Source organism: Squalius cephalus, assembly GCF_949319135.1.
Source record: "Squalius cephalus genome assembly, chromosome: 12".
Taxonomy (NCBI): domain Eukaryota; kingdom Metazoa; phylum Chordata; class Actinopteri; order Cypriniformes; family Leuciscidae; genus Squalius; species Squalius cephalus.
In genome coordinates this window covers 39,552,017-39,574,516 of record NC_137133.1, presented here as the reverse complement: position 1 = coordinate 39,574,516, position 22,500 = coordinate 39,552,017, and the positions used below count along the sequence as shown (strand labels likewise).

General features: G+C 38.7%; 1 protein-coding gene across 1 annotated transcript in view; it reads left to right on the top strand.

The window, feature by feature from the left end:
* plcb1l (phospholipase C beta 1-like) overlaps window positions 1-22,500 on the top strand; it is a 166,125-nt gene that overhangs the window by 142,007 nt on the left and 1,618 nt on the right. The gene's annotated exons all lie outside the window — the stretch shown is intronic.

The window sequence follows — 22,500 nt, the reverse complement described above, 5'->3', positions numbered from 1 at the left end:
CACATCAGACGAGAGACGGACGCTTCACAACGGACTGGAAAATGATGAAGATCTTTGCGTCCCCATCAGATTCTCGTGATTACAGGAGTTGTTCTGTGATATGGGTTTCAAACCGTTTTTTATTTTTTTTATTTATTCTTTATTTGAAAGGGGACAGTGTACATTAATCAACATTAAAACAATGTAAATGTACCCGAGTTAGCTCAAAAGTGCTAATTTTCATCTGTAGTCCCCCAGCCAGATGTAAAAAAGACAGCCTTTAAAGATAATCACAGGTATAAAATCACAAGATAAAATTACATACAACACACCGTCACAGATCGATGACGACACTGAACACGTGAGGAAGAGTCAGCGGATTCTGAGCTTCACTTGTGCTTGTGTTCGGATCAGGAACTGGTTTGAAGTTAAAGCAACCAGGACGAAGCTGAAACCCTGTCCTCTGAAACATGTGAGAGAGAGAGAGAGAGAGAGAGAGAGAGAGAGAGTCCTGACCTATTTCCATGCCTTGGATCAGGCACTAATGGACAGCTATAAGCATCCTGGGTCTTCAGAGACCAGCAGAAACATCTCGGATACAGAGATAAAGCCTGCAAACTGACAGCTGGGTTAACTTCTTATACCAGCAAAGCCTATCTGAACTTTTCCTCATGAAATCTTCTGTGGAGGGACACAACAGTGTTAACACTTATAGTCAAGTCATCTTTATTTCTATAGCTCTTTATAAAATACATGTTGTTTCAAAGCAGCTTCACAGTGATAAACAGGGAAATGATGCTTGTTGTTCAGCTGAAGTCAGTTCAGTGTTGTTTCAGTTCCGTTGTAAAGATCATCAATTATTAATTTAGTTCATTTCATCTATACAGCAGTTCTGGAGAAAGCAGTGATGTCATCATCAGCTCAGTTCAGTCAGATCAATCATACTGTTGAATATTAAGTTTCCTCGACTAAGCAAACCAGAGGCGACAGTGGCAGGAACCCAAACTCCATCAGTGACAGAACGTAGAAATGCATTTAAAGTGCTCTTTTTATTCTTTCTTTTTAAAAAAAAACATTTTCAGTATGAACACTACTTGAACTATCTATATTATGAAGCGGCATAGAGTAGTGCATAAGTACGTGTATTGGGACGCACCTTTTGAGAATGTGTTGATGTTTAAATAGAAGCTGCTGTCACACCTCAGTGTGTGTGTGTGTGTGTGTGTGTGTGTGTGTGTGTGATATCGTCCTGCTCACGGATTCACGCGCGCACCACGCCTCAGTCTGGCTGATTACATATGACTTTCAGATTGACTTTGGCAGTGTGTTCATGAACTTCCCAGTGTTAGTTAGGGGAACGTTAGCGCCTCGTCATAAGGCCCGCAACCCAGTTCACATACTTCTGTTCTATTCTATACCATTTTATGGGATAAATAAATGGATAAATATATAAAAGTGCAATTAGTATGTTCACTCTGAAAAAAGTGAAAAAGTGCTCTTCAAATGCGCAGATGATGCACTTAATAAACCGAAAAGAACAAAGTGTGGAACTTTGGACACTTCATGCACTATGTGTTAGTGTAAAGTGCACACAATAAGAGTATATTGCACAGATAAAAAGTATATAGTGCACTAAATAAGGCAAGGCAAGGCAAGTTTATTTATATAGCACATTTCATACACAATGGCAATTCAAAGTGCTTTACATAGAAATGAAAATAATAAAAAGAAATAAGAATATTTAAAGCTACACTGTGTGATATTTTCCCCCATCTAGCGGTGAAATTGTATATGACTACCCAGTGAATATTAGTTTCTGTTCCTTTCAATTTCGAGGGTGTTTTAACTCCTACGGTGGCCGTATTATTCCAAGATTAACATGGCTTCCAGTTCGACTTTGTCCAATTACGCCTTTCATCACCTGTGATCCGTCGCAGCACAGATTTATGTTACAAGGTAAACAATACTTTTTCACCATTGACGTGAGGAAAAGTAACGCAAGTCATACTAGAGGTTGTTCTGGCGTTATGCACAACCATGCTATGGTTAGACAAGCAACTATAAAACTTTGAATTTACACAAATAGGCTGGATTACCTGTCGAGAAGAAAGCAGGCAACTTCGGCGTCCGTTTTAAAATCTTTGCTCCTCATGAGCTCTTTCCATCTGGGAAAAGTTACTCCAGTATTGACTTTGGTCTTGCTGATTTGCCTGTCGCGTTGACGTTTTAATTATCTCTTCTCTCGCTTCCTTGACGACTCTGCTACATGTCCTCGAAAATAGGCGTGATCCTCCATCAGCAATCTTTCAAATCTGCCGGCAGTCGCGAGTAATCTCCCCCTCGCATTCGTCACGGTGTCACTGAGTGTAAAGCGCGAAAGGCGAAGCTTGAATTTACAGGCATGTCCCTCTTTGGCTAATGTAGTTTCAAGATGGAGGGGCAACATGGCGACCGGTATTCGAACCCCTCACCCGTATGTACTTTCAATGGCAGATTATAAACTTACGAGAATACTTTATTACTTGAGAGAAGTAAATATACATTAATGAGCACATATATTTTTGAAAGAACTAAGTGTTTTTTGCTAAGAATCAACTAAAAAAATTACACAGTGTAGCTTTAAAACAGTTTAGAAAAATAAAATACAGTACAGTACAAACAGTCGGACGAACAGTGGCACAGTGCTCATTCAGTAAATGCACAGCTAAACAGAAGTGTTTTGAGTCTGGATGTGAATGTGACTACAGTAGGAGCACATCTGATCTCCTCTGGAAGCTGTTCCAGCATAATAGCTAAAAGCAGATTCACCATGTTTAGAGTGAACCCTTGGTATTTCTAGCTGATATGATCCTAGTGATCTGAGTGATCTGTTGGGTTTATATTCAGTGAGCATATCTGCAATGTATTGAGGTCCTAGGCCATTGAATGATTTATATACCAGTAATAATACTTTAAAATCAATCCTAAATTTAACTGGGAGCCAGTGTAAAGACCTGAGGACTGGTGTGATGTGTTCATGTTTTCTGGTTCTGCTCAGCGTTCTGTATGAGCTGCAACTGTCTTATGGTGTTTTTGGGAAGGCCAGTGAGGAGTCCATTACAATAATCCACCCTGCTGGTGATGAAAGCATGCACAAGTTTAATAAATAAGCCTTCTGTCTACAGGAGACGATGGTGTAGCTTCCGATTTCTGTAATTCTTTTGTGATTTTTCTATCTGCACCTTCGCGAGTGGCTATAGAGCCCGACTTCTGAATGGCAATCTCTGCTGCATTTTCTGCTGGGGAAAGACGATGTGTGCTGAGGCTGCAGTTGCTTTTCCTTCCTCTTGACTCTCTTTGCGGCAAGGTTTTTATTTCTGGTTTCCTCGGCTTTCTGTACTCCCTGTCTGACAACAAGCTGCCAGACGGAGTGGTCTTCTGCCCGGCTCTCCCACGTGCCAACGTTGATGTCAGACAGCTTCATGCCTTTCTTGCAGATATCTTTGTAGCGCAGTCGTGGACGTCCAGTCAGTCAGGAGCCCTCTGACCGCTCGCCGTACAGTAGGTCCTCGGGAATGCGGCCTGGGCCCGTTCTCCTGACGTGGCCGAGACAACGAAGGCGCTTCTCGCTAAGTATGGCAGACATGCTTCTAATGCCAGTGCGTTCCAGAACCTCTGTGTTAGGTACTTTGTCCTGCCACTGGATGCGCAAAATACACCTCAAGTGAAAGTTGTTGAGTTTCTTCTCATGCCTCGCGTGAGTGGTCCACACCTCACTGCTACAGAGGAGTGTGCTGAGCGCGCAGGCCTTATAGACGCGCCGCTGGGTCCTCTCTGTGAGGTTAGCGTTGTTCTAGACCCTCTGGTTCAGTCTGGCCATGGCCGCTGCTGCCTTGGCGGTCCTGCAGTTTATCTCTGTGTCGATGGAGAGAGAGCTGGAGATGGTGGAGCCGAGGTAAGTGAAGTTCATGACAACTTCCAGGTTGTACCCATCAGTGGCAATGGTTGGAGGGGAGTCTATTTCCTGGGCCATGACTTTGGTTTTCCTTCAGACTGATGGTCAGTCCAAACTCCTTACAGGCGTAGGAAAGAAGACTGACAAGCTGCTGCAGGCCATCTTCGGTGTGGGCCGTCAAGGCTGCGTCGGCCGCAAAGAGCATCTCACGAATGAGTACCTTTGTGACTTTAGTCTTGGCGCGGAGACGAGCGAAGTTGAACAGCTTGCCGTCAGCCCTGGTGTGGATGTATACTCCCTCACTGCAGTCCTTGAAGGCGTACTGGAGGCTCATGGAGAAGAAGATGCCGAAGAGCGTTGGCGCGAGGACACAGCCTTGTTTGACTCTGCTGCTGATGGGGAAGGACTCGGATGTTGCACCATTAAAGCAAATCATGAAACGAGGTGACGACAGCCAACAGTTGTGGGGAGCAGCCGATCTTCTGTAGAAGCCTGAATAGTCTGCTTCTGCTAACCAAGTCGAATGCCTTCGTAAGGTCAATGAAGGCATCTGCGGCTCAGAATAAGAGTATAGTGCACAGAATAAGAGTATAGTGCACAGAATAAGAGTGTAGTGCACAGAATATGAGTATAGTGCACATAATAAGAATAAGAGTATAGTGCTCAGAATAAGTGTATAGAGTATAGTGCACAGAATATGAGTATAGTGCACATAATAAGAATAAGTGTATAGTTCACAGAATAAGTGTATAGTGCACAGAATAAGAGTATAGTGCACAGAATAAGTGTATAGTGCACAGAATAAGTGTATAGTGCACAGAATAAGAATAAGAGTATAGTGCACAGAATAAGTGTATAGAGTATAGTGCACAGAATAAGTGTATAGTGCACATAATAAGAATAAGTGTATAGTTCACAGAATAAGTGTATAGTGCACAGAATAAGAGTATAGTGCACAGAATAAGTGTATAGTGCACAGAATAAGTGTATAGTGCACAGAATAAGAGTATAGTGCACAGAATAAGTGTATAGTGCACAGAATAAGAGTATAGTGCACATAATAAGAGTATAGTGCACAGAATATGAGTATAGTGCACATAATAAGTGTATAGTGCACAGAATATGAGTATAGTGCACATAATAAGAATAAGAGTATAGTGCTCAGAATAAGTGTATAGAGTATAGTGCACAGAATAAGTGTATAGTGCACATAATAAGAATAAGTGTATAGTTCACAGAATAAGTGTATAGTGCACAGAATAAGAGTATAGTGCACAGAATAAGTGTATAGTGCACAGAATAAGTGTATAGTGCACAGAATAAGAGTATAGTGCACAGAATAAGTGTATAGTGCACAGAATAAGAGTATAGTGCACATAATAAGAGTATAGTGCACAGAATAAGAGTATAGTGCACAGAATAAGTGTATAGTGCACAGAATAAGTGTAAAGTGCACATAATAAGAGTATAGTGCACAGAATAAGAGTATAGTGCACAGAATAAGTGTATAGTGCACAGAATAAGAGTATAGTGCACAGAATAAGTGTATAGTGCACAGAATAAGAGTATAGTGCACAGAATAAGTGTATAGTGCACAGAATAAGAGTATACAGTGCACATAATAAGAGTATAGTGCACAGAATAAGTGTATAGTGCACAGAATAAGAGTATAGTGCACAGAATAAGTGTATAGTGCACAGAATAAGAGTATAGTGCACAGAATAAGAGTATAGTGCACAGAATAAGTGTATAGTGCACAGAATAAGTGTATAGTGCACAGAATAAGAGTATAGTGCACAGAATAAGAGTATAGTGCACAGAATAAGTGTATAGTGCACAGAATAAGTGTATAGTGCACAGAATAAGTGTATAGTGCACAGAATAAGTGTATAGTGCACAGAATAAGAGTATAGTGCACAGAATAAGAGTATAGTGCACAGAATAAGTGTATAGTGCACAGAATAAGTGTATAGTGCACAGAATAAGTGTATAGTGCACATAATAAGAATGTAGTGCACAGAATAAGTGTATAGTGCACAGAATAAGTGTATAGTGCACAGAATAAATGTATAGTGCACAGAATAAGTGTATAGTGCACAGAATAAGAGTATAGTGCACAGAATAAGTGTATAGTGCACAGAATAAGAGTATAGTGCACAGAATAAGAGTATAGTGCACAGAATAAGTGTATAGTGCACAGAATAAGTGTATAGTGCACATAATAAGAATGTAGTGCACAGAATATGAGTATAGTGCACATAATAAGAATAAGTGTATAGTTCACAGAATAAGAGTATAGTGCACAGAATAAGTGTATAGTGCACAGAATAAGAGTATAGTGCACATAATAAGAGTATAGTGCACAGAATAAGAGTATAGTGCACAGAATAAGAGTATAGTGCACAGAATAAGAGTATAGTGCACAGAATAAGTGTATAGTGCACAGAATAAGTGTATAGTGCACATAATAAGAATGTAGTGCACAGAATATGAGTATAGTGCACATAATAAGAATAAGTGTATAGTTCACAGAATAAGAGTATAGTGCACAGAATAAGTGTATAGTGCACAGAATAAGAGTATAGTGCACATAATAAGAGTATAGTGCACAGAATAAGAGTATAGTGCACAGAATAAGTGTATAGTGCACAGAATAAGAGTATAGTGCACAGAATAAGTGTATAGTGCACAGAATAAGTGTATAGTGCACATAATAAGAGTATAGTGCACAGAATAAGTGTATAGTGCACATAATAAGAGTATAGTGCACAGAATAAGAGTATAGTGCACAGAATAAGTGTATAGTGCACAGAATAAGAGTATAGTGCACATAATAAGAGTGTAGTGCACAGAATATGAGTGTAGCGCACATAATAAGAATGTAGTGCACAGAATAAGAGTGTAGCGCACATAATAAGAGTATAGTGCACAGAATAAGAGTATAGTGCACATAATAAGAGTATAGCGCACATAATAAGAGTATAGTGCACATAATAAGAGTATAGTGCACAGAATAAGAGTATAGCGCACATAATAAGAGTATAGTGCACATAATAAGAGTATAGTGCACAGAATAAGAGTATAGTGCTCAGAATAAGTGTATAGAGTATAGTGCACACAATAAGAGTATAGTGCACATAATAAGAGTATAGTGCACAGAATTAGAGTATAGTGCACAGAATAAGAGTATAGTGCACAGAATAAGAGTATAGTGCACATAATAAGAGTATAGTGCACAGAATTAGAGTATAGTGCACAGAATAAGTGTATAGTGCACAGAATAAGTGTATAGTGCACATAATAAGAGTATAGTGCACAGAATAAGTGTATAGTGCACATAATAAGAGTATAGTGCACAGAATAAGAGTATAGTGCACAGAATAAGTGTATAGTGCACAGAATAAGAGTATAGTGCACATAATAAGAGTGTAGTGCACAGAATATGAGTGTAGCGCACATAATAAGAATGTAGTGCACAGAATAAGAGTGTAGCGCACATAATAAGAGTATAGTGCACAGAATAAGAGTATAGTGCACATAATAAGAGTATAGCGCACATAATAAGAGTATAGTGCACATAATAAGAGTATAGTGCACAGAATAAGAGTATAGCGCACATAATAAGAGTATAGTGCACATAATAAGAGTATAGTGCACAGAATAAGAGTATAGTGCTCAGAATAAGTGTATAGAGTATAGTGCACACAATAAGAGTATAGTGCACATAATAAGAGTATAGTGCACAGAATTAGAGTATAGTGCACAGAATAAGAGTATAGTGCACAGAATAAGAGTATAGTGCACATAATAAGAGTATAGTGCACAGAATTAGAGTATAGTGCACAGAATAAGAGTATAGTGCACAGAATAAGAGTATAGTGAGTATAGTGCACAGAATAAGAGTATAGTGCACAGAATAAGAGTATAGTGCACAGAATTAGAGTATAGTGCACAGAATAAGAGTATAGTGCACAGAATAAGAGTATAGTGAGTATAGTGCACAGAATAAGAGTATAGTGCACAGAATAAGAGTATAGTGAGTATAGTGCACAGAATAAGAGTATAGTGCACAGAATAAGAGTATAGTGAGTATAGTGCACAGAATAAGAGTATAGTGCACAGAATAAGAGTATAGTGAGTATAGTGCACAGAATAAGAGTATAGTGCACAGAATAAGAGTATAGTGAGTATAGTGCACAGAATAAGAGTATAGTGAGTATAGTGCACAGAATAAGAGTATAGTGCACATAATAAAAATAAGAGTATAGTGCACATAAGAGTATAGTCAGAGCCGTCGCATAGACTGTGCGAACTGTGCAACCGCACAGGGCCTCGCGCCACTAGGGGGCCTCGCAATCCTGCTGTTTTTTTTTTTTTTTTACATTTTTTTTTTTTTTGTCCCCACCACTTTTTAAAACATCTCAAAAAATATAACAATTCTACAAATAAAACATCTCCAGTTAACTGGCAGAGCATTCATTTCGTTCGTTTTTTTAAATAAGAGACGATCTAGCGCTGAAATGTTTTTTAAATCAAGTGATCAAAGTGCTCGTTGCCGCTGCGATCAGTGGCGCGGATACAGTGTTTTCTCGTGTGGCTCGCGCACACACCGCACTAACTTCACTCGGACGCGCGCTTCAATCCGTTGCGGATACTCTATTCGTTCTGGTGAAATAACCAAACATAATGCACACAAATGTGTCCCTGCTTGATATACAACCACTGATGAACATAATCGGTTTTGATGAGGAAAAAACAATACGATAAAAAAAAAAACTACACGAGCGCGGACTAGAACCGAGAACCTCTGACACGATAGGCGACAGTTCTACCACTGGACCATAAAGGTACACGTTACTAAGATAGGCGGATGCACATTTGATTTTTTTCCCCTCTAAAATAAATAGCAAAAAGTCATAGCTGACTCTGAGATGTGCATGATTATGCTGTATTATTCTACTTGATAAAAACGTATTGCAGCGAGAATTAGTCGAGAATTAGCGTGCAATAGACCTAGAACAGCTACGTCCGTCCGTAACTGTTATTCATGCGCAATTGAGCATCCACATCAAAGAGCAGGGCCTCACATTTCAAGTTCGCACAGGGCCTCGCACCCCACCTGCGACGGCACTGAGTATAGTGCACAGAATAAGTGTATAGTGCACAGAATAAGAGTATAGTGCACATAATAAGAATGTAGTGCACAGAATATGAGTATAGTGCACATAATAAGAATAAGAGTATAGTGCTCAGAATAAGTGTATAGAGTATAGTGCACAGAATAAGAGTATAGTGCACAGAATAAGAGTATAGTGCACAGAATAAGAGTATAGTGCACAGAATAAGAATGTAGTGCACAGAATTAGAGTATAGTGCACAGAATAAGAATGTAGTGCACAGAATAAGAGTATTGTGCACAGAATAAGAATATAGTGCACAGAATAAGAGTATAGTGCACAGAATAAGTGTATAGTGCACAGAATAAGAGTATAGTGCACATAATAAGAATGTAGTGCACAGAATATGAGTATAGTGCACATAATAAGAATAAGAGTATAGTGCTCAGAATAAGTGTATAGAGTATAGTGCACAGAATAAGAGTATAGTGCACAGAATAAGAGTATTGTGCACAGAATAAGAATGTAGTGCACAGAATAAGAGTATTGTGCACAGAATAAGAATATAGTGCACAGAATAAGAGTATAGTGCACAGAATAAGTGTATAGTGCACAGAATAAGAGTATAGTGCACATAATAAGAGTATAGTGCACAGAATATGAGTATAGTGCACATAATAAGAATAAGAGTATAGTGCTCAGAATAAGTGTATAGTGCACAGAATAAGAGTATAGTGCACAGAATAAGTGTATAGTGCACAGAATAAGTGTATAGTGCACAGAATAAGAGTATAGTGCACAGAATAAGTGTATAGTGCACAGAATAAGAGTATAGTGCACAGAATAAGAGTATAGTGCACAGAATAAGAGTATTGTGCACAGAATAAGAATATAGTGCACAGAATAAGAGTATAGTGCACAGAATAAGTGTATAGTGCACAGAATAAGAGTATAGTGCACATAATAAGAGTATAGTGCACAGAATATGAGTATAGTGCACATAATAAGAATAAGAGTATAGTGCTCAGAATAAGAGTATAGTGCACAGAATAAGAGTATAGTGCACAGAATAAGTGTATAGTGCACAGAATAAGTGTATAGTGCACAGAATAAGAGTATAGTGCACAGAATAAGTGTATAGTGCACAGAATAAGAGTATAGTGCACATAATAAGAGTATAGTGCACAGAATATGAGTATAGTGCACATAATAAGAATAAGAGTATAGTGCTCAGAATAAGTGTATAGAGTATAGTGCACAGAATAAGAGTATAGTGCACAGAATAAGAGTATAGTGCACAGAATAAGAGTATAGTGCACAGAATAAGAATGTAGTGCACAGAATTAGAGTATAGTGCACAGAATAAGAATGTAGTGCACAGAATAAGAGTATAGTGCACAGAATATGAGTATAGTGCACAGAATAAGAGTATAGTGCACAGAAGAAGAGTATAGTTCACAGAATAAGAGTATAGTGCACATAATAAGAGTATAGTGCACATAATAAGAGTATTGTGCACAGAATAAGAGTATAGTGCACAGAATAAGTGTATAGTGCACAGAATAAGAGTGTAGTGCACTATAATAAGAGTATAGTGCACAGAATAAGAGTATAGTGCACAGAATAAGACTATAGTGCACAGAATATGAGTATAGTGCACAGAATAAGTGTATAGTGCACAGAATAAGAGTGTAGTGCACAGAATAAGAGTATTGTGCACAGAATAAGAGTATAGTGCACAGAATAAGTGTATAGTGCACAGAATAAGAGTGTAGTGCACTATAATAAGAGTATAGTGCACAGAATAAGAGTATAGTGCACAGAATAAGAGTATTGTGCACAGAATAAGAGTATAGTGCACAGAATAAGTGTATAGTGCACAGAATAAGAGTGTAGTGCACTATAATAAGAGTATAGTGCACAGAATAAGAGTATAGTGCACAGAATAAGACTATAGTGCACAGAATAAGAGTGTAGTGCACTATAATAAGAGTATAGTGCACAGAATAAGAGTATAGTGCACATAATAAGAGTATTGTGCACAGAATAAGAGTATAGTGCACAGAATAAGTGTATAGTGCACAGAATAAGAGTGTAGTGCACTATAATAAGAGTATAGTGCACAGAATAAGAGTATAGTGCACAGAATAAGACTATAGTGCACAGAATATGAGTATAGTGCACAGAATAAGAGTATAGTGCACAGAATAATAATATGAGTATAGTGCACAGAATAAGTGTATAGTGCACAGAATAAGTGTATAGTGCACAGAATAAGTGTATAGTGCACAGAATAAGTGTATAGTGCACAGAATAAGAGTATAGTGCACAGAATAAGAGTATAGTGCACAGAATAAGAGTATAGTGCACAGAATAAGTGTATAGTGTACAGAATAAGAGTATAGTGCACAGAATAAGAGTATAGTGCACAGAATAAGAGTATAGTGCACAGAATAAGACTATAGTGCACAGAATATGAGTATAGTGCACAGAATAAGAGTATAGTGCACAGAATAATAATATGAGTATAGTGCACAGAATAAGTGTATAGTGCACAGAATAAGTGTATAGTGTACAGAATAAGAATATAGTGCACAGAATAAGTGTATAGTGCACATAATAAGAGTATAGTGCACAGAATAAGAGTATAGTGCACAGAATAAGAGTATAGTGCACAGAATATGAGTATAGTGCACAGAATAAGAGTATAGTGCACAGAATAAGAGTATAGTGCACAGAATAATAATATGAGTATAGTGCACAGAATAAGTGTATAGTGCACAGAATAAGTGTATAGTGTACAGAATAAGAATATAGTGCACAGAATAAGTGTATAGTGCACATAATAAGAGTATAGTGCACAGAATAAGAGTATAGTGCACAGAATAAGTGTATAGTGCACAGAATAAGTGTATAGTGTACAGAATAAGAGTATAGTGCACAGAATAAGTGTATAGTGCACATAATAAGTGTATAGTGCACAGAATAAGTGTATAGTGTACAGAATAAGTGTATAGTGTACAGAATAAGAATATAGTGCACAGAATAAGTGTATAGTGCACATAATAAGAGTATAGTGCACAGAATAAGAGTATAGTGCACAGAATAAGTGTATAGTGCACATAATAAGAGTATAGTGCACAGAATAAGAGTATAGTGCACAGAATAAGAGTATAGTGCACAGAATAAGTGTATAGTGCACAAAATAAGAATGTAGTGCACAGAATAAGAGTATAGTGCACATAATAAGAGTATAGTTCACAGAATAAGTGTATAGTGTACAGAATAAGAGTATAGTGCACATAATAAGTGTATAGTGCACATAATAAGAGTATAGTGCACAGAATAAGAGTATAGTGCACAGAATAAGAGTATAGTGCACAGAATAAGTGTATAGTGCACATAATAAGAGTATAGTGCACAGAATAAGAGTATAGTGCACAGAATAAGAGTATAGTGCACAGAATAAGTGTATAGTGCACATAATAAGAGTATAGTGCACAGAATAAGAGTATAGTGCACAGAATAAGTGTATAGTGCACAAAATAAGAATGTAGTGCACAGAATAAGAGTATAGTGCACATAATAAGAGTATAGTTCACAGAATAAGTGTATAGTGTACAGAATAAGAGTATAGTGCACATAATAAGAGTATAGTGCACATAATAAGAGTATAGTGCTCAGAATAAGAGTATAGTGCACATAATAAGAGTATACAGTGCACATAATAAGAGTATAGTGCACATAATAAGAGTATAGTGCACAGAATATGAGTATAGTGCACATAATAAGAGTATAGTTCACAGAATAAGTGTATAGTGCACAGAATAAGAGTGTAGTGCACATAATAAGAGTGTAGTGCACATAATAAAAATAAGAGTATAGTTCACAGAATAAGAGTATAGTGCACATAATAAGAGTGTAGTGCACATAATAAGAGTATAGTGCACATAATAAGAGTATAGTGCACAGAATAAGTGTATAGTGCACAGAATAAGAGTGTAGTGCACATAATAAGAGTGTAGTGCACATAATAAAAATAAGAGTATAGTTCACAGAATAAGAGTATAGTGCACATAATAAGAGTGTAGTGCACATAATAAGAGTATAGTGCACAGAATAAGTGTATAGTGCACAGAATAAGAGTATAGTGCACATAATAAAAATAAGAGTATAGTTCACAGAATAAGAGTATAGTGCACATAATAAGAGTGTAGTGCACATAATAAGAGTGTAGTGCACAGAATAAGAGTATAGTTCACAGAATAAGAGTATAGTGCACATAATAAGAGTGTAGTGCACATAATAAGAGTATAGTGCACAGAATAAGTGTATAGTGCACAGAATAAGAGTATAGTGCACATAATAAAAATAAGAGTATAGTTCACAGAATAAGAGTATAGTGCACATAATAAGAGTATAGTGCACATAATAAGAGTGTAGTGCACATAATAAGAGTGTAGTGCACAGAATAAGAGTATAGTGCACATAATAAGGATATGAGTATAGTGCACATAATAAGAATGTAGTGCACAGAATAAGAGTATAGTGCACATAATAAGGATATGAGTATAGTGCACAGAATAAGAATGTAGTGCACAGAATAAGTGTATAGTGCACAGAATAAGAGTATTGTACACAGAATAAGCGTGTAAGTGCACACTGCAGGTGTTCAGCTCCAGTCCTGATCAAACACACCTGAACGAGTTAATAAAGAGTCACAGGCAGAGGGTTTGAGCTGAGCTCGAGGGCCAGAGATGAGAAGGTCTGGAATAATGTACAGTGTGTATTTTGGGACACTGATTTTGTGCTGTTTCTGAGGTGTTTGTACACTTGTTGTCGTGTGACAGTGGCAGACGCTGATGTTGAATGAAGCTATCGGCCACACACACTGAACAGTCCTGTGACTTCACAAACACAGATCTGTGCCGTCGTCATGGCAACACTCATCCCACTATTAACCCTGTAATAGCCTCAGGACGCGCGGAGAACAGGGAAACTCCTGGAATAATGATGGTTTCTCAGTGCTTTATTCGTTTATAGCAGGATTCTCTTTATTGATGTGTCGTGATACTGACAGTAATATTTCAACCATCTCACAAATCTTGTTCTCTATTCAGCAAATGATGATAGTTTTGTTGTGTTTTATGTATTATAGGGAAAAAAAATCTTATTACATGACTCTCTGAAATGCTTGATTCTGATTGGTCAGTCGTGACATTCCGAGGTCAATTATTCGTCAATAATGACCGTCGTCAATAGCAACACTATGCTCCAGGTATCTGAGACACTTCTTTCATGTCTCTCTTGTTTTATTCAAACGCAGCCTCAGTTATCGACTGTATTTACTGTAAAATAAACCCAGAGGACTCCAGTTTTAACAGGCCTATGGTAATATTGTGTTCGCCTTGTTGCTAGAATGATTGTTTTGCACACTGTAATGGGTTATAAGATAATAATTTTAAAACGTTTTCTGGTAACACTTTACAATAAGATTTGTTAGTTAACAATAATTAACTACCTTAGTTATATGAATTAAGAATGAACAATACTTCTTCAGCATTTATTAATCTTAGTTAATGTTAATTTCAACATTTACTAATACATTATTAAAATCAAAGGTTGTATTTGTTAACATTAGTTAATGCGCTGGGAACTAACATGAACAAACAGCTAGATTTTTTATTCACTAACATTAACAAATATGAACTAATACAGTAACAAATGTATTGCTCATTGTTAGTTCATGTTAGTAAATACATTAACTAATGTTACCTAATGAACCTTACTGTAAAGTGTTACCGGGTTTCTTCTCATATCAGTATTTCATGTCCCAGTTTATAAACGCTACACGCACCCCTTTAAGGCTGATCAAGACTTTACTTTGCAATAACACCCAGATGGATATACATCATTCCTTACTTACACTGGACAACAGCACGTGATCTGAGAAGACAGAGTATTTTCATTTCTAAATTAACTATTAATAACAGCGTAATGTTAAAAACACGCTGTGGTATTTCAGTCATGCTAGTGTCAAAGATCCTGTAATGTTTGTGTGTGTAGAGCGAGAGACAGATGGAGCAGATTGAGTCTCCCGCTAACTCTCTCTGGCACACGCGTGTGTTTGATGAGCGGCTCTTCATTAATAATTCACACGGTCCTCCTGATTCTCGCCAGGGGAACTTCTGTCACTCGATAGAAACCCGAGGAGCACAAACAGAGCTCTTTACACCAGAATACACTCAATGCTTTGATTCCATGCATCAGATGCTGAGGTCTCCACCCAGCAAAAGACCCGATATAGTCCAGCTATGAGTAGGTTAACTATAGACCCGATATAGTCTGGCTATGAGTAGGTTAACTATAGATATAGTCCAGCTATAGATATAGTCCAGCTATGAGTAGGTTAACTATAGTCCAGCTATGAGTAACTATAGGTACTATAGTAGGTATAGGTACTATAGTAGGTAACTATAGACCCGATATAGTCCAGCTATGAGTAGGTTAACTATAGTCCAGCTATGAGTAGGTTAACTATAGACTCGATATAGTCCAGCCATGAGTAGGTTAACTATAGACCCGATATAGTCCGGTTATGAGTAGGTTAACTATAGTCCAGCTATGAGTAGGTTAACTATAGACTCGATATAGTCCAGCCATGAGTAGGTTAACTATAGACCCGATATAGTCCAGCTATGAGTAGGTTAACTATAGTCCAGCTATGAGTAGGTTAACTATAGACTCGATATAGTCCAGCCATGAGTAGGTTAACTATAGACCCGATATAGTCCGGTTATGAGTAGGTTAACTATAGTCCAGCTATGAGTAGGTTAACTATAGACTCGATATAGTCCAGCCATGAGTAGGTTAACTATAGACCCGATATAGTCCAGCTATGAGTAGGTTAACTATAGTCCAGCTATGAGTAGGTTAACTATAGACTCGATATAGTCCAGCCATGAGTAGGTTAACTATAGACCCGATATAGTCCGGTTATGAGTAGGTTAACTATAGACCCGATATAGTCCAGCCATGAGTAGGTTAACTATAGACCCGATATAGTCCGGTTATGAGTAGGTTAACTATAGACCCGATATAGTCCAGCTATGAGTAGGTTAACTATAGACCCGATATAGTCCGGCTATGAGTAGGTTAACTATAGACCCGATATAGTCCAGCTATGAGTAGGTTAACTATAGACCCGATATAGTCCAGCTATGAGTAGGTTAACTATAGACCCGATATAGTCCGGTCATGATTAGATTAACTATAGACCCGATATAGTCCAGCTATGAGTAGGTTAACTATAGACCTGATATAGTCCGGCTATGAGTAGGTTAACTATAGACCTGATATAGTCTGGCTATGAGTAGGTTTACTATAGACCCGATATAGTCCGGCTATGAGTAGGTTTACTATAGACCCGATATAGTCCGGCTATGAGTAGGTTAACTATAGACCTGATATAGTCTGGCTATGAGTAGGTTTACTATAGACCCGATATAGTCCGGCTATGAGTAGGTTTACTATAGACCCGATATAGTCCGGCTATGAGTAGGTTAACTATAGACCCGATATAGTCCAGCTATGAGTAGGTTAACTATAGACCCGATATAGTCCGGCCATGATTAGATTAACTATAGACCCGATATAGTCCAGCTATGAGTAGGTTAACTATAGACCTGATATAGTCTGGCTATGAGTAGGTTTACTATAGACCCGATATAGTCCGGCTATGAGTAGGTTTACTATAGACCCGATATAGTCCGGCTATGAGTAGGTTAACTATAGACCCGATATAGTCCAGCTATGAGTAGGTTAACTATAGACCCGATATAGTCCGGCCATGATTAGATTAACTATAGACCCGATATAGTCCAGCTATGAGTAGGTTAACTATAGACCCGATATAGTCCAGCTATGAGTAGGTTAACTATAGACCTGATATAGTCTGGCTATGAGTAGGTTTACTATAGACCCGATATAGTCCGGCTATGAGTAGGTTTACTATAGACCCGATATAGTCCGGCTATGAGTAGGTTAACTATAGACCTGATATAGTCTGGCTATGAGTAGGTTTACTATAGACCCGATATAGTCCGGCTATGAGTAGGTTTACTATAGACCCGATATAGTCCGGCTATGAGTAGGTTAACTATAGACCTGATATAGTCTGGCTATGAGTAGGTTTACTATAGACCCGATATAGTCCGGCTATGAGTAGGTTTACTATAGACCCGATATAGTCCGGCTATGAGTAGGTTAACTATAGACCCGATATAGTCCAGCTATGAGTAGGTTAACTATAGACCCGATATAGTCCGGCCATGATTAGATTAACTATAGACCCGATATAGTCCAGCTATGAGTAGGTTAACTATAGACCCGATATAGTCCGGCTATGAGTAGGTTAACTATAGACCCGATATAGTCCAGCTATGAGTAGGTTAACTATAGACCCGATATAGTCCAGCTAAGAGTAGGTTAACTATAGACCCGATATAGTCCGGCCATGATTAGATTAACTATAGACCCGATATTGTCCAGCTATGAGTAGGTTAACTATAGACCCGATATAGTCCGGCTATGAGTAGGTTAACTATAGACCCGATATAGTCCAGCTATGAGTAGGTTAACTATAGACCCGATATAGTCCGGCTATGAGTAGGTTAACTATAGACCCGATATAGTCCAGCTATGAGTAGGTTTACTATAGACCCGATATAGTCCGGCTATGAGTAGGTTTACTATAGACCCGATATAGTCCGGCTATGAGTAGGTTAACTATAGACCCGATATAGTCCAGCTATGAGTAGGTTAACTATAGACCCGATATAGTCCAGCTATGAGTAGGTTAACTATAGACCCGATATAGTCCAGCTATGAGTAGGTTAACCATAGACCCGATATAGTCCGGCTATGAGTAGGTTTACTATAGACCCGATATAGTCCGGCTAAGAGTAACACACTTGTAGCCAAAATAACCTTAAATTTGGTTACATGTCGCTTTTGCCAGAATAACTTGCGAGATGTAAGATGTATCTTTCATCATGTAAGCAAAGTAAACAGTGATTATAAGGTGTTTGGTTTCATTTCTTCACTCCTTTCATTTCTTTGTTAGCTAATTGATGACTAGTCTAATCTTGGGCTCTGGTGAGACGTCTATTCAATTTTCACTGACAGCCCAAGTTTTGCCTTGTTTTAGCCTAGCCGTCAGGGCTGTGTTTGGACGGCTATTAGACGTCTTTTAAACGCAAAATTGCTTGCTGGGCAGTCTCACTTTAGAGTTTAAACCATTCGTGAACACACACACACACACACGGTTACATGACGAGTGCGAAACGGGAACATTTCATCTAGATTTCATAAGCTCGATCCCTCGATGGCGGAGCAGAATTAGGACAGATGTGGATGAAGGTCATTCTCCTCCCTCAGCGCTTTAAGAGAGTGTGTGTGGATTGGACGTGAGAGTGTGTGTGGATTGTTGACAGATGACGAGTCTTTTGAGGAAAGACATATTTAACTGAGTCGGGAGGGAACAGAACTAGAATGGGCCGTGCTTTCATCTCCAGGCCTCTTTAGGTGAAACGGGGGCGAACCGCTGGAGTTTGAGGAGTTTCTCAGATCACTGTCGCCTTTTTCGCCTTTGTTGCCATTGGCGTTTGGCTTGCTCATTTGGGGACATTAAATTTAACATTTAATATTCAACAATATTATTGATCTCCTGCATTGACACCATTATATGAGAACTGAACTGAGCTGGACGATGACATCACGGTCTTCTCCAGAGCTGCTATACAAATAAATGAAGTAAATTAATAACTTTTTTACAGCAGAAATGAACCATCACTGAACTTACTTAAGCTGGACTGTGACGCTATTTTCTTCTAGAAACAAACTTTGTTGCATTATTTTCCTGTTATCTCTGTAAAGCCGCTTTGAAACACTCTGTATTGTAAAAAGCGTTATATAAATAAATGTGACTTGACTTGACTTGAAAGTAGCACGTTCAGACTGTCAGTCCAAATCCGATTTTTGTGCAAATCCAATTGAAATCCAAACAGAATTAGAACAGCAAAAAATCACATGAAATGCAATTTTTACGAATCTGTTTCAAGCTACATTCATATGTGGTTTCAAATCCTATTTAAAATGCATTTCTGAAAATCCGTTTCAGTCTGACCGCTCTGATCGGATTTCGCGTTGTTTATGGGACTTTCTCACGCCACGTAAAATGTAAACGTTAGACGTTGTTATAGGAAAAATGCTGAAAGTTGATGCCGAAAAAATGCTGTGTTTTTCCAAAGTGCCGGACAAGCAGAAAATGACAATATAACGGAGACATATTTATAAACCGGTGGAGACGCTGCCTCAGAAGACTCATAATCCAGCACATGGATACACATTTACATAGTGTAAAATTTGACAACATCTGAATTGCAAACCCCTCCATGTTGCAGTTGTTCCGGTTGTTGCTGTTTTTGGCGTTTCCCTACCAACGCAACGTCACTGCCATAGAAACCAATGCAGATATTCCAGAAAACGAACGAGCTGCATACACATACATCGGATCTGATACACTTGCGATACACAGCGTGGACATCAATAATTTTAGATCAGATTCCAATCGGATACACAAATAATCGGATTTGGACTGGCTTAAAGTGGGTGTGTGAATCCCCAGTCCAGCTCCACTGACGGCTGGTGGGAATGGATCTGTCAGTGTTCTGTATATCACCACACTTCTGCTGTATAGTTTCAAACAGGGAAGCGCTGAAATGACTCGAGCGAATCGAATGGCTCACAGGGAAACAGATCCAGAGTTTTTTCTCGCTGTTTGTGCCGTAGAGTCTGTGAGAACGGCTTGGTATTTTTTTTTACTTGTATGCTTGATTAGGTTAAGACAGAACAGAACGATTCTGTTCACTCGAACCCCAAAAGTCAAGTCATCTTCATTTATACAGCGCTTTAACAATATAGACCGTTTCACAGCAGCTTTACAGTGATAACAGGAGATTACAGTAACAGAGAGTGTTTAGGCTTTACAGCAGATCTAGAATAAAGTTATTGTCCAGATAGAGTTAGCTTGATTGATTCACTTCCGTTGTAAAGATCATTAGTTATTAACTTAGGGGGCGCTAACACACACCGTTCTAACAGGAAACAGAAACTTTTAATGTGTTCTGGACGTTCATTTACACAACAGTGTTTGGTGCTCGAGAGCGCAAACTTTGAAACAGGATCCAAGGTGCAAGTTTGAATTTTTTTTTGAAAAAACATTATCTCTGCGTAAACTTAAAAATGTGAATCTGTGAAAACAGTGACGGCGTGCACATGTGTATTATGTGTTTATAGGTATGCGCGTTTGAATATATATGTGCGCAGGCTAACCTCGGGATAAACAGAAAGACTAACATTAGCGTAGACGCCATTCTTCTTATGATGTAACGAGTACATCAGGATTTATGGGAAGTGTTCCCGGTTCCGGCTGACCTGATCTATGCAGCCTAACATTGAATTATAGAAGTCTATAATGTATTATGTGAATTATAGAAGTCTATAATGTGCTATGTGTATGCTAGGTCAAAGAGATGCGTTTTTAGTCTAGCTTTGAACTGACAGAGTGTGTCTCGGCCTCTGTCTCCGCACCGGCCGCGGGTGATAAAGACGTGAGGTGGGAAAGGTCGACAGGAGTCGCAGATTAGCGTCACACACACACTCGGGCGTCTCTGCGTGTGCCAGCGGATCTGAGATGCGGTTTAATCCGGGCCTGTGTCTCGGCCAGCAGGGGGACACCAGATGTCCTCTATAAGTGGGTCAGCTTTGTGCGGATCCATCTGGCCCTGTCATGTTGAACTCAGATGCTGGAAATATGATTTCTAGAAGGAGACCTTTGGGATGACGGCGCTCAACCGGTTTGAGGAACTGGGTTGTGCAAATATACTTGGCTGAGGTTTGCTTTAGTTTTCGATGTTGGTAAACAGTGTTACATACAGGCTTCTCTTGTACCTGCTTGTCTAAACCTCCTCAAACCAGTGCATGACAGCACTAGGGCTGCCCCCTAACCGTTAGTCGACTAGAAGACTAAGATTTTATTAGTAGCAGAAAAAACAACCTCTACAGGAATTGACGAAATCACAAAGGCTGGAAATCCAAACATTCGCCTATCGATCATTTATCGTCATCAAATATGGCTAATATAACTTGAAACATGTAAGTAGCAGCAACTTTACAAGTCCACTCTCTAATGCTAGCCTAGACAAATGTGCGCTATTATTAGGCGCATATCCAAGTGTTTGTGTGGAGAGTGTGTTTACTGCATGACACACACATCACTGCATTTAACTTAAAATAGTTAGTCATTTTTGGTCATACAGATAAGAGTAAAGGGTCTACTTTTATTTCTGTAAACTCACAATAACAACAAAACGTTGTGTAAAATAATGGTGCTTTCTGTCGATTCGGTCTTGAACTTGAGCGCATCTAGCCTGGCTAATGTCAGACCTCTTCTCATTGAGATGTGGTCTGGGAACCACATGTTCATTTTCTCGTATTTGAGGCGTGGTTTACGAATGCCCAGAGCCGTTTATTGGGCGCTACGAATGTCTATCAAATGCGCCTGTGCGTAGCTCGTAGCCAATCGTTTCAATTATACCAGATGACGTATGTAGAGCGACAGTAACAGAACTACTGAGAACACTATCTAAGGCTGCATCGAAAGGTAACTTCGCGTCTGATGCCATGTTGGATCCATAGATATAAACAAACTGCTTCGGTGTGTCGCATAGACGTCGTCATCGTCTTGCTGCTCCCTCCCCGTTCTGTGATTGGTTCCCTTTTTGAGGGGAAAATCTGGTCCATGGTATCCAGGCTGCCTAGCAGCGTGAATAAAATCGTGCTGCGCTCAAGGCAGCATGGGGAAACCCAGGCTAGAGCGCATCACATAAATGAACTGAAACTCACAGACATCAGAAATATATCTATAGAAAGCTTGAAATGTCTACATTTGAATGAACAGATTCCAATGGAAAATAAATATTCTCTGATTATGTAATCCATTTGAAATGAGCATATAAGCGCGTCCACCACTGCGGAGATGACGAGTGGGCATCGTCGTCTTAATCTCTGCAGCCGAAAACACAGAAAACATTACCAATGAATTATTAAAATGTTTTTTTCTCGTTATCATATATGTCCATGTGTGTGCTGATTGCGCTGTGTTTTATATAGGCAATTAAAGGCACATTATTATGATTTATGGATTATTAATATAAACGCGTGATTAGTCGACTAATTGCTTAAATGAACGACTACTAGTCGACTAGAGAAATCTTTAGTCAGGGCAGCCCTAGAGAGTCCTAGACCTGACCTGAGGGAAACCAGCGCCAGAGACTCTCAGATCACACACAAGCTCTTTCACAATCATAGTGTTTGACACCATTCATCTTTGGTGCTTTCTTTAATTAC